This window comes from Arvicanthis niloticus, chromosome 4, assembly GCF_011762505.2.
Source record: "Arvicanthis niloticus isolate mArvNil1 chromosome 4, mArvNil1.pat.X, whole genome shotgun sequence".
In the NCBI taxonomy this organism is placed as follows: Eukaryota; Metazoa; Chordata; class Mammalia; order Rodentia; family Muridae; genus Arvicanthis; species Arvicanthis niloticus.
In genome coordinates this window covers 78,580,880-78,595,114 of record NC_047661.1, presented here as the reverse complement: position 1 = coordinate 78,595,114, position 14,235 = coordinate 78,580,880, and the positions used below count along the sequence as shown (strand labels likewise).

The 14,235-nt window shown below is 39.6% G+C and overlaps 1 pseudogene; it reads left to right on the top strand.

Annotated features, from left to right (window-relative positions):
* Positions 1-3,088: 3,088 nt before the first annotated feature.
* LOC117707397 (cytochrome b-c1 complex subunit 8 pseudogene) lies at positions 3,089-3,328 on the top strand (annotated as a pseudogene).
* The last annotated feature ends 10,907 nt before the right edge of the window (positions 3,329-14,235 follow it).

Genomic DNA, 14,235 nt, shown 5'->3' with positions numbered 1-14,235 from the left:
ATTTCTGAAGAGGGCACCATCAAATGAAGCCAAGTAGCTTGCACTGGGATAACAGGAAAAATACCATTGATGCATATCACATTTGGCTATTCCACACCCATAGCAAGATCAAGGGTGTGAGTTTGCTTCATACACTTTAAGAATAGAACCTCAGAATGGACCACATACCCTGAACTAGATGTCATTGCCCTAGAACTCAACAAAGCAAGGGACTCAAACTGCTACAATCATGGTCCAAGCAGGCATAGGTACAGCTCTCATTGGCATCATACCTTTGTGGCATCTGTGTGATGTTGCTTTCCCAAGTATGAGCAATACAGGAGTGACAGATTTACAATGGCTTCCACTAAGTTTTTAGAGGAGCGAAAAGAAGGCCAAGCAGGATCTCTGCAAGTAGCCTGTGATAGGGTGGTATGCAAAGCTGTGAGAATGATGCTATCATCACCATGGAGACAAGAGGGTGGTAGAGATACCAGGAATGTGGATGCTGGCAAGGAAGCTCCCAGTGGTGTTTGAAGAACTTGCACAAGGGAATGCCTTTGAAAGCTGCAACCAAGAAGGCTTTACAGGTGGTCCTGATGGTCTACACTGACACTGCCCAATGACAGCCACCAATATGACCTGTTGCCATTAAGCACTGGAATTGTACCCAGACAGAATAGAAATGTATTAGTCTATAACACAGGTTGGGTTTCAAAGACTTAATGGAATGAACATGAAATGTCCTAATAATTTTTTGTTCTCATTATGTACTGTAATGATAAATGTTTTGATTAGACTAAGTTAGGTAAAATATATTAAAATGAAATGAAAGTAAATGTTTTACTTATCCATTTATTCTTTTTAATGGAATATATAGGCACTTAAAGTAGAATATAGGCCTTTGGTCTCTATACCAGTGTTTCACAGAGCACAACCGACTTCCTTTGCTTTGTTCATCTGTCTTTTGTACATTTGCTTGTTTGAACATTGGGATGCTTAATCCCAAATGTCAACTGGTAAGGCCCCATGCCTGTGGGGATTATCTTGATTGGGTTAATTGGAATAGAAGGACGTACTCATTGTGGATGACACCTGGCTAAAATCTTGAACTATATAATGGATATCAATGTAGCATGTAATTATAAAAAAAAAAAAATCCACGCTAATCCAGCTAATTGCCAGCACTGGCAGTCTCAGTCTGTTCCAGCCTATACATAGCCTGAGACTGCAACTGTATGTTTCTTTTAGTGAACTCCTCTCCCTCAAACGCCAGCCTTTCCTCCCCGGAGCTCCGAGATCGCTCTACCATCCTAACTCACCAACTATTCTATGTTAGAAGTCTTCCAGGGGTGGAATCTGTCACCAGATCTAACAGTTCCTTGTCTACAGCTTACCTCCTTTCCTCCTTCTTCACTATACAAGTAGGGGCATTCCTATCTCCCTTGTCCCCTCTTCCTCTCTCAGACCCAGAAGGTCTGCCTCCTCCTTTTCACAAGGAGATTGGCTTCTTGTCGTCTTTATTATCCAATCAATTAATTACGGAAAAATTCCTCTACAGATGGAGAATTGAGCAGCAGCATTCATTTATACTCTCTGCTTTTGTGGGTGGGAAAAGGGGGTTACTTCAGCTTACAGATTTCAGGTCACTTTCTATCACTGGGGAAAGCTGGGCAGGAACCTGGAACCAGGATGTGGTGGTGTAAATGTGCTTGACCCAGGGAGTGGCACTTGTAGGAGGTGTGGCCTTGTTGGAGTGGGCGTGGCCTTGTTGGAGGAAGTGTGTCATTATGGCTGTGGAATTAAAACCCTAGTCTGAGCTGCCTCAAAGTTAGACTTTGGTTAGTGACCTGTAGATGAAGATGTAGAACTCTCAGTTTCTCCTGCACCATGCCTGCCTGAACACTGCCATGCTCCTGCCTTGATGATAATGGACTGAACCTCTGAACCTGTAAGCCAGACCCAATTAAATGTTGTCCTTTTAAGGGTTGCCTTGGTCATGGTGTCTTTTTACAGCAATGCAAACCCTAACTCATACACAGGAGCTGAAACAGAAGCCGTGGAGGAGTGCTGCTTACTGTCTTGCCCCTCATTGCTTGCTCAATCTACATTATTATTGTTTATTAATTATTAAAAATATATTTTTTTTCACTCTCTATATTCTGATTACAGTTTCTGTTCACCATACTCCTCCCAGGTCCCCCCCTCCCATCCCAATCCTAAACAAATATCTAAAGAATAATAATAAAATAAAAAATAAAACAAAACAAACAAATCAAAAGAGGTCAAATAAGAATAATAAATAAATAAGAAATACAAATAAGTATAAAAACAAATAAGAAAAAGATCCAAAGAAAAACCATAAGAAGCTCGTATAGATGCAGAGACACACATGTTCACACAGGAAATCCATAAAAATACTAAACTGGAAGCCATGATATATATGGAAAAGATCTGTAAAGTTTTTATTTTAAAAATGCCCTGACTTTACATTATGAGATCAAAAACCTCCAAAGATTCCATTGAGTTCATTTTGTGTTGGTCATCTACTATTGGGCATTAAAATTCTTAGTTTTCCAAGTAAGACTCCACTGAACAGAACTAAGTTTTCAATTCACGTAGCTATCAATTGGAGACAGTTTCTGGGTTAGGGATGGATTGTGGGGGGGGATGTATATGTTCACTTCTTTCAGCTCTAGAAAAACATCTGTTGCAGATTCATCTGGCTCTATGCTGCCATAGTTTCTGAGAGTTCATGCCAGCACAGCCCTGTTGAGTCTAGAAGGCCTTGGTTCCTCAGTGTTCTCTATCTCCACTGGCTCTGATGCTCTATCCATCTCCTCTCTCTCAGAGTTCCTGAGCCCTTGGGAAGGTGGGGGTGTTATGGAGGGGTTAATGGAGACATCCCTTTTCAGACAGATACTCTTTGCTTATTGATTATGGAAGCAATGCGACCAGATGCTTCAAGCTCCCGATGCCTTGACTTCACCACACCATGGTGGACCTCATTTTGAACTGAGAGTTAGAGTAAACCTTTTCTCCTTCAAATTGCTTTTGTTAAGATATTTTATCAGGGCTCAGCATAGTGGAGTGGAGGGCCACAGCCGCCATGGGATGCCTGTTTAGGAACCTGGTACGGATGCGGCATGTGCTCTCTAACAGCTCCTTGCCCTTTGAACAGCATTCCCTACTACTTCAGCAAAGGCATCCCCAATGTGCTACACCACACTCGTGTGCGTGCACCCTGCACATGGTACTGCCATTTGTAGTGTTCTATCTGATCTACGCATGGGGCAACCAGGAGTTTGATCAGGCCAAAAGGAGGAATCCAGCCATGTACAAAAAATGACAAATACACAGCACACATCTCGATGAATTTTCTGCCTTTGAAAGACTCTTCTTGGGGAGGGAGATTGAGTCTATGTTGTAATGTCTTAAGGACAATAAACTACAAATGGACTTTATTATATGTGTGTGTGTGTGTTTGTGTGTGTGTGTGTGTGTGTGTGTGTGTGTATTCACAATGACAGGGAACAAAATAAAGGCAAACATTTTCACAACTAAAGCCCAGTCAGTACCTTCTCACTTCTGTTAATCTTTTATAAGAAGAAATGCCAGTTTCTGCTTGGCAGAGACATTGGTAGTGTGTAGCCTTCATCATTATCATTTTGTCCACTGAGAGGTAGGTGGCCAGAGAACATAAGATCTATCTTTTAATCGTCCACATATGTCAGTATAAGGCCAGATCAGGTATAGACTAACTCAGTAATGGCTGTGGTACAGGTCATGACTGTAGCAAATATCCAGGCTGTCAACCATTCTCCCCCCCTCATTGCATCAAATGGAAACAAAGAAGGAAAAAGGAGAGGTGATAAGGGAGGATTGCAGCCAGAAGCAGAAATAATCATACACATACATTAGGATATTTCTGCCTTGGGTTGGAGAAATGGTTCAGTAGTTAAGAGCACTGACTACTCTTGCAAAGGTCCTGGGTTCAATTCTCAGCAACCACACTGTGGCTCATAACCATCTGTACTGGGATCCAATGCCCTCCTCTGGTGTATCTGAAGAGAGCAACAGTGTACTCACATAAAAATTAAAAAAAAAAAAATACATCTGCCTCCTGCCTTAAAGAAGGCAAGAACAATGAATTGGGGGTTGGTCTTGAACCCCAGCCAGAAGCTTTGCTGTTATCAGATAGCATTCAGAAAGAGGTCAAGTGTTCATCATGGAGAACATTATTGAGAATTCAATTCTCTTGTCCTCTATATTATTTTGTTAACATAAAATAATTTGCTGAAAAAATTGAGGCTTAAAATAACAAGCATATCACATCATAATTTCTTTAAATTTGAAATGTAGGCCAAATGAGTCTAGCTCACACTCGTTCTCTCAGGGGGTGGTGGCGAAGCTGTCTCGGCCAGGGCTCTGGTCCTCTCTGGATGTTTAACTTAGAGTAGTTACTTCCAGATTAATTCGTATGGCTGTAGGCAGGACAAAATTTCTCTCAGTAAGGATTTTGCTAAACCTAGTATCTCTTGACTCAAGAAAAGCCATTTTCAGCAGGACACAAGTGTAAATTTCTGAAAAAAAAAAAATGTCTGCAAGGACTGATTGACAGATTAAAAGGCAGGGATGTGGAAGGATTGAAATATTGCAGGACAGGGGGCTATTCAACTTGTCCTGGACTAGCTTTACCCCCTTGTAAGCTATTCCTCCTCCACTTTTGTGTCACAACTAACACACTGTGACTAATAGATTAAAAACCTCTTGGAAACTATTAACTTAGACCAGTAGCTTCTACAAACCTCAAAGCTAAGAAAGTCATCAGATAACTTCTGAGGCCTATGAAAAAGCTTCCCCCATCTTGCAGCATCCCCTTCCCTGATGTACCTACTAATGTATCCTAAAATTACCTCTGTTTATGATTTATTTGTTCTATAAAAAAAACTATAAAATTTCATGAAACTGCTTTCACGTTGAAACATGGAATTTGAGGTAACCTAAATTTGCGTTCAGGCCATGGTCATTCAAATTTGGCTATAGGGCTGGAGAGATGGCTCAATGGTTAAGGTACTGACTGCTCTTCCAGATGGACCTGAGTTCAATTCCCAGCAACCACATGGTGGCTCACAACCATCTGTAATGGGATCCGATGCCCTCAGAGCAATAGCATACTCAAATTTAGCTGTAGAATAAACTCCTATTTCTCTTTTAAGGTGAGAGCTGTGGTGTTTTCTTGTTTGTTTGTCATGCATTGTTTTTGTTTTTGCATTAATAGCAAACACCAAAGCTGCCCCAGATCCTCAGAGGACCTGGCATGATGATGATTTTATTGTTAAAACAGAGAAACACTGATATCAAGTTGTATCTGCTTTCTAGTCTTGTTTTTTTTTTTCTTTTTTTTTTTTCTTTTTTTTTTTTTTTTGTAGTACTTTGTCATGAGCCTTTCCACAGTGCTAAGGAACATGGGAGTAACATACTCTTGCAGCAGTATGCATTTCCAAATAAGAACATTACATTGTGCCCAAAAATCAAAGCTACATTGTCCTCACATCCTAACCTTAGACAGTTGTAAAAGAACAAGGTAATTTATGAGTTCTATCCCAACACTTCTACTATACTGTCTTCAGAACTGGAGCAGTTACTCCAAGTTCCATCCCTCAAGGTAAAGTTAGACAAGAGCATAAAGGGCAGAAGTGACTAGACTCAGGTTGGGGGCTTCCTGTTCCATTCCCCATTGTTGATTCATCCCAGTGTCCCAGTGCATTGTCTTTATAATAGAGTTACAGAATATGTTTCTTAATGTTTTATAGATCAATTAGAGGTGAGGTATTAAAAAAAAATACTACCACATGAGGAATGATTTTGCCAGAAACAATTTGACTGAAAGCAAGTTCGTGGAAACAAGAATGATCCAAAATTAATTTGGTCAAAACATATCCTAGTCACCAGAGGAATAGAAATATAGAAGCAAAATACAAGTAAAAGTGCCCCAAATCCTGAAAGGCAGATGGAAATTACTAAAGACTAATAAAAGGTTGCAAAAGTACTTTCTGTCACGAACCAAAATAAACAGTGTCTTGAAACTGGAGACATACTATTAATACTCCACAAATTATCATATTGGTCAGCTTGTTTCATAAGAAATTGTATTGAGCCAAATTGCTCTCAGCTGAATTGCCCTATCCCATTAGAAAACACAACAGCTCCTAACAATGTGGTAGAAAGGCTATGGCCAGCTTAGAGTGAGATTTCCAGGAGAAGTAATTAGTGTTAGTAGGCCAAGAGATGGTGTTAAGTAATCAATTACTCTGGAACTTAGTCTTTTAAAATATCAATAATTTATGATTTTGCCATTTCTTTGAGTCAAGAATTAGGGAATATCTTAGAGTCGTTAGAATCTATCATGAAACTGCAATCAGATGCCAGCTGAGGCTGTAATCAGTTGAAGGCTGATCCACTGGCGCTGGTTCCTAAGTGGTCCAATAGCATAGCTGTCAGCTTAGCCTCTGCACATGAACCTCACAGACAGGCGTTTGGTGTGGATCATCACAGCTATGATAAACAGCTTGCCCCAAAGTGAAGGAACCAGGGTAGGAAGATGGGAACTTATGGCCTTAGGGCCTTAGCACAGGAAGCCACATACTCTCACTCCCATTGCAGTCTCTTAAGTGACAGAGACCCATCTGATTTAAAGAGAGAATACACTACAGAGGTGTGAATTCCATAAAGCATTAGCCATTGGATGTTTTCTTGGAGTCTAGGTGTCCACTGGCTGGAAGATGAACCACTTCCAGCCAGATTTCGATGGCATCTAGCTCTTATTTCTTATTTGAAAGATAATAATTGTTCTCTCCTTGGTTCACAACAACCCTAAGTCTAAGAAAGTTCAAGTTTCAACTGCATCCAAGATGAATAGTTCAAGTACAATGTATAGGAAGAACCAGCCTTATACACTGAGCTGCCTTGCTCAGTCAAATACCAGGTCTACTGCTTTGGGACTAGAACTTTAATTCCTCTAGAATTCTGCAGGGGAAAAAAGTGGTGTTGTATATTTAAAGGGAGAAAAAAAATCATCAACTGCAAATACCCTGGAGAGAGGTAACATGCTAGCCTAAATTTTCATGGAGGTGTGAATGATGTGTGACAGACCATTTCCTGAGCCACGTTCATAAAGGCCAGGCAACAAATAGAAAGTGGAAAGGGCCCTACGAGAAACATGGGCGAGGCATCCAGGGAAGTGCAAGTAAAAGCTCTGACATCACCGTTGTTTCCAGAGCCCACACTTCTCCCACAGCAGTTCAAAGAGAGAATTATAAAAAGTTAGACCTACTGCCCAAAGGATAGTAATGAGCCCTAAAATAGAGTCCAGTTAGGAATCTGTGATTTAAAGAAAAGTCATTTTTTTTAGATTGAGGTCCAAATTCTATAGTTTATATTGTAACTTATTTGTGCCTTTTGATTAATGGCCTTTCCAGATGTGTAACTCTGCACATTCTGGCTCTAACAACTCAGATAGGGCACGGTATCAACAGGAGAGGGGTAGGGACTGAAGGAGTGGCACAGAGTGAAGATACACTCATAAAAGCACACTTGGATCAGGAATAAATAACTGCAGCCAAGCTAGTGTTGGTCCTTTACACCACCTGGCATTGCCCCAAACAGGCAGAAAAAGTCTATCAATGTGAGTTTGTATTTCCAGGAGTGACTAAGAGCTGGCTATGTAAAGACTGCTTTAAGCCAAATACCATGACAATGACCTTCAAAAAGCAAGGAGGGTGTTCAAATGTCTCCATGGTCATGCAATTTGGTTGCACCAAATGTTGCTCAGGATCACTCCCAAATACCTGAAAATCATTCCAATAAAATAGTTTTATTCAAGTCAATTGTAACTTATGCTCATAGATTATGGTTTAAAAAAAAAACCAGAGGGCACAGCAGTTTCTAACTCTCTTTCTATGACTCTTTTGTTTTCTCTCAGACCAACTGTGCTACCACATTCTCTCTCTCTTTCTACTAAGACAGTTCTGCTGCTTCCATCTCTTTCCCTTAAATATCCATGCACAAGAGATTCCAGTTTTGCCATTACCACTGAAGATCCCTCAGATCATCTTCTTTGTCTACCATTCTAGGCAACCTGGATGGCTTGTATTTTGACTTTAAAGGGAAATACATCCATTAAACAACAAATGCCCCCCCATGCACACACACACACACAGAGAGAGAGAGAGAGAGAGAGAGAGAGAGAGAGAGAGAGAGAGAGAGAGAGAGAGAACATCAGAATGCCCATATGGATGCATAAAGGTACTTTTAGCAAAGTCCTTCACAGATGAGACCTTGCTTATAAAATATTATCTCCAGCAGGAGTATGAAATGAAGGCCTTAATTGTAGAAACCAAAGACTCGAAAATGACATATGTCTGCTTTTTCTGATTGCCTCAAAGGATTATTGTATATCTTGTTCAGTGCTGTGAGTGATAAACTACCTAGCATGTAATAGACACTCAGTAACTACTCATAAGATTTATGTGACAATAAACTGCCCAAGAATTGAAGGAAGTCTATTTTGATTCTTCCCCTAATGGTTAAAGCCTAACATATGACATAACATCCCATAAATATTGATTATTTTTAAAGCTCTAAATCTAATTCCATACCTTGTATGCATCTGAATTGCTTGTACTCTTTTTTTTTACTATCTGTCCATGATGTACAAATGTGTAGACACCTACTCTCTTTCAACTCTGCAGTCTCTACTGATGGTCATGCTTTAGACAGATAGTTTTCTATTTCTAAGGACAAAACAAAATTTAAAATCTCATCTAAGATAAATAGAAGTCTAGGGGAAGAAAGCCACCTGCTTGTCTTACTATATCCCATTCAAACACTAATGGCAACCATCCACACATTCTTGTATTAGCCCACTTACTATTTCACCAATAATTGAGTGATTTCTGATACAAGGATACATTCAACATGGAGCCTCAAGGAGTTGAATTCAGTAATCAGCATTCCCACACACACACCAAAAAAGGAAAAGGAAGGGAAGAAGGAAGAGGAAGAGAAAGAGAGAGAGAGAGAGAGAGAGAGAGAGAGAGAGAGAGAGAGAGAGAAAGGAATTCCTGATGCTGAACTGCCAAGTTTCTGCTAGGGCTGAATCTCATTTTAGTGATGATGATTATAGGCAAACTAACATTAGAAGTCTGTGCTGTGTGCCAGGCACTGTACTGGACACTTTCCATGTGTCACAAAAAATTATCACTATGGAGCCTGAGTAATGTCCTCAGATTCTGTTTTTATTACGTTGGAGCAGGAGAGCTCCCCACACTTCCAGAATCCCCTGGCTGTTGTGAGGCCAACATCTGAGTCCCAGGTAACACAAGCAACTGGAACTATCAAGTCTCAGATCTTGCCTGTGTTTATGGAGCTGTAATCCCACCAGAGGTAACTTTGACTTTGGATATTATTAAGTGTTGGGTTAAACTTGCATTGCTCCCAAACTTCTCAAAAACCTAACTTCAAGTTAGTCACAAAGGAGGTGACTAAGTCTCTGAGAATAAACATTAATGGAACCAAGAATGAGCCCTTTGGGAAAGGCTTTGGGTCAATTAAACCTTTTTCAAAATAATATATCCATGTCTTTACTTTTTCTATCATGTGAGCTGCTTTCTTTTCCATTACCTGGTTGTCAGCCTCATCTCCTCATTCCCAGGTATGAATTAGTTTACATGCACTGGCATTGGGCACATTGAACACAGCACACTATCCAAAACACGTCTAAGTTTGAAGACCTCCTTCTGAGAATCAGGAAAGTAGAGATAGCTTTGCCAGGTGTATGAGTTCTCGGTGTGAGCCAAATGTGAAGTGCCAGATCACTGGGACAGACTAGAAGACCTTTCAGTGTCCGGATGAGCCAATGAACTGTTGTAAATGCCTGAAGTATAAATTGGCTACATTTTGTGAAAAGATTCTCTGTTATAGCTGAAATCTGGCAGGAGGAACAGCAAACTGAGGAAAATTTCTCCCCTCTCTAAATTAAAACCCCCAGGGATATGGGGTTTCACTTTTAAGTAGGTTTGGTTCCCAATGAATTCAGTGTTGTTGAACGTTATATTTTGGATTCCAGAAAATGTCCACTAAAAAGAAACTTGACCATTTATGCTCATAAAATTCCATACCATTTAGTACACTTACTAGTACCTGGAGTGATGACTGGACATCTTGATTCAGTTTAATGAAGTAAGCACTTGATAAAGCAGGGTCTGCGGGAGCATTTCAGGTGTTTCATAATTAACAAGAATTGTCATGATTGTTCTAGAATAATCTACTCTGGGTAAATGGTAGAAATGGAAGTATCCACATATTCCTTTTTGTATAGGTGAACTGAATTTAAAAGGCACCTAGAATAGTTACAATGATTATCAACTTGACAGGATCTAGAATCATCTAGAACGTTTGTCTGTCAGAGAGCTTACAGATAAGATGAGCTGAAATGGAAAGACCCATCCCAGACATGAGTGGCAGCATTGGATGGTGTCTGGATTGGAGTTTAATTGCTGAGAAGAAACACCATGACCAAAGCAACTCTTAGGAAGGAAAACATTTAATTGGGGCTGCCTTAGAGTTTCAGAAGTTTAGTCCATTATCATCATAGCGAGAAACATGGCAGAGAGCAAGCATGCCTAATGCTGAAAAAGGATCTGGGAGTTATATACTTTAATCTGAAGGCAGCAGAAAAGAGACTGTGTACTACACTGGGGAACTTGAGCATAGGAGATCTCAAATCCCGTGCCCACATCGACACACTTTCTCCAACAAGGCCGCACCTACTCTATTACAAAGCACTCAAACACATGAATGTCTGAGGATTGTTCCTATTCAAACCACCCCAGAAGGGCTATAGTCTAAGGCTGAATGGAAAGGAAAAAAAATCCATGCACCAACATTAATCTCTCCCTGCTTCCTGGCTGTGGATATAATGTGACCAACTGCCTAATGCCCCTGCCACCATCTTTGTCATAAGGACTGTATCCTCAACTGTGAACCAAAATAAATCCTTCTTTAAGTTTATCTGGCAGGAATTTTCACAGCAATTATAAAACTAACTAATATGTGCTATGTAGAGGCAGACAGATCTCTGTGAGTGTGAGGTTGATCTGGTCTACATATGGAGTGCCAGGATAGCCAGAGCCACACAGTGAGACACTGTATTAAACAACAAACTGTATTAACAAACAAACAAAATAAAGAGTAGCTAATACAATACAGTACATAAAATCTAAGTGATATTATAGATGATTAGCACCCTTCCATGATATTTTGTTTTATTTTACAAAAAAAAAAAAAAGTCATATCATCATCTGTTTCAAACATGCAGAATGTCAAAAAGTAAGTCAGACTAAAAGAATGATGGGTCAGAAAAATTTACAATTATGCTGATGTTTATTTGCATTAAATGAAAAAAATACTCTATCAAATATTTCAGTGTTTCAGAGTCTAGTCTTATTTTTGTCAAAATTGCTAATTAATAAATTTCATCATTACTACATAAAACTGAAGAACTGAGGAAATTCTCCAGAAATTCATTGTGGATTGTTATCATCAATAACATGTTCTAATGCCTCAAACTCTTTTCTTCAAAGGAGCATGTATCACACAGGGATGGTGATGAACCATACAACCTCAACTGCATTCTGTTCTTTGTGCCTGGGAAGATCACAAAAAGTGAAGATTTCTTCGTCCCTTCTTTTTGTCCTACATAAATAAGAGCTATAAGAGAATTCATCCAAATAAGACTTATAGATGATGAAATGGGGATGCATTTTTAAATTTTTCATTTTTGATTAGAATAACTTATGAACAATCAAATAAGAGGTGACTGGTGACAAATAACAACCACCACCACCACCACAACATGAAGTCTAAGAGAAGGATGTAGGTCCCAATTCCCACTGGAATGGTTTTTCACCATAAAGATGAACAAGACTTGATTCCTTGAGTTCTTCTGTAATACTTCATTCATACTGCACAGGATAAGGGACATCCAAACCCTTATATGGAAGTGGGACTCTTTCTGGGGTCTTCCCATCAGTACTCCTCTGCATGCATGGAATTTGGTACTGAGTTGCCTTCAGATCCCATATGCTTCCTCAGTGGAGACATAGTTACATAGCTACCACTTGTCCTACACTCTTGTGTAGAACAAGACCCAGAATATAAGACTTTTAATGTTTGTGTTTACTAGGCTTCTTCTGATAGGAGTCATGCTAACATAAAGAGCTCAGCAGACTGTAATCTGATTGCATTACTCTAGCCCTCCCACTTAAAACCAAAGAGAGTAGAATACAGGTTTCAGTTCCTGTCTTCAACTTCTAGTGACCCTCTCCGGTTATGGAGCTGCTAGACTCCACATTGAATATAGTGGCATGTCATAGAACATAAAATAAGCCTAATCATGTCGATAAACATAGTTCTTTATATACCCCATGGCATTTTTAAATTCTATGTTCTGTTTTTGGTTTTCTTTTTCTTCACTCTTCCCATCTCTGTCTGAATTGTCTTAATTCTCATCCTAGAAAATAATTTTCTTAGTTACAGTTACTCTTGCTGTGATGAAAACACCATTATCTAAGCAAGTTAGGAGGAAAAGGGATTATTTGGCTTAAACTTCAATATCAGTGTTCATCATTGAAGGAAGTTAGGACACAACTCCAACAGATTAGAAACCTGGAAGCAAGAGCTGACGCAAAGGCCATACAGAGGGGCTGCTTCCTGGCTTGGTCCCATGTCTTTCTTAGCCCACTTTCTTTTAAAACCCATGACTACCACCAGCCCAGGATGGCACCATCAACAATGGCCTACGTCCTCCTTCACTAGCCTCTAATTAGAAAACTGCCCTAAAGGTTTGCACACAGCCTTATCTTATGGTGGTATTTCCCTAAGTGAGGTTCCCTCCTCTCTGATGAATTTAGCTTGTGTCAAGTTGACCTAAAACTACCCCTCATTGTCATGCTTATAACATTTTTTAGCCTTGTATAATTGGATAAAGCATACACAGACATGGACATGGACACCTACAAGAAATCTATTAACTATTTTTGTGGTACTAGGTATTGAACCCAGGGCCTTAAGTATGTTAATCAAGTGCTCCATCACCAAGTGACAGTCAGTATTTATTTTGCAAACAAAGTTGGGATTCTAAATTTTTCCTATATCTTGTTTTGATTCTCGCATACTCATTTTTAAAAGATTTGTTATTTGTTATATTTAATTATGTGTATATATGTGAGTGTGAACACATGTTCTGGCTCTTGGAGGCCAGAAAAGGATGTAAGATAATCCCTGTAAGCTAGAGTTGAAGGTACTTGTGAGCTGCCCAGCATGAGTACTGAGAAGTGAACTTGGGTTCCCAGGAAAAGTAGCAAACACCCTAAATCACAGAGTCATCTCTCTAGTGGCAGTCATATAATTGTCAGCATTATTAATACAGCTTTAGTTCATTTTTGTTATTGTTCAATATGCCAAATGTATAAAGATACAATTTACTCTAAAATCTAGGAGTAATAATTTGTCTGGTTTCCACATTTTTCTTGTGCTGGCATTGTTGTTCACAATAGGTAGGAACTGGAACCAAGCCTAGACACCCATCAACTGATGAATGACTAATGACGGTATGGTACATTTATCCAGTGGAATTCTAATCAGCACGGTAGAAAAGTGCAATCATGGGGTTTATGGGAAAATTACAGAACTGGAAAATATTATACTGAACAAGGTAATCCAGGCCCAGAAAGACAAATGTCATACATTCTCTCTCACATGTGGATCCCAGCTTTGAAGTTCTAGGTTTCCCTGTTTAAGGTGAAATTTGTCTATAGAGAGCAGAAAGCAAGAAAAGACCTTGAGAGGTGAGGGAGACTTGAGTGTAGCCGATCATATGTGATATGAAAGCAGAGCTGTAGAATAACGTTAGAGTTGAGAAGTTTTAAATAGGGATGGTTAAGTAACAGATGCATAATTAGTCAACTACTAAGAATAGAAGACTGTTAAGTGCTTAGCCCCAAATGTGACATCTACAGAGCCAAGCCATTGTCCAGCTTAACAATGTTCCTGTCCCCTTTCCTGTGATTGTCTCCAAGGCTTGCCTCTGTAGATGTCACATTTGGAATAAAGGGTTCCTGGGTTGGGGGGAAGTGGGGAAAGGGAATAACAACTGAAAAGTAAATAAAGTATCCAATAAAATATTATTATTTT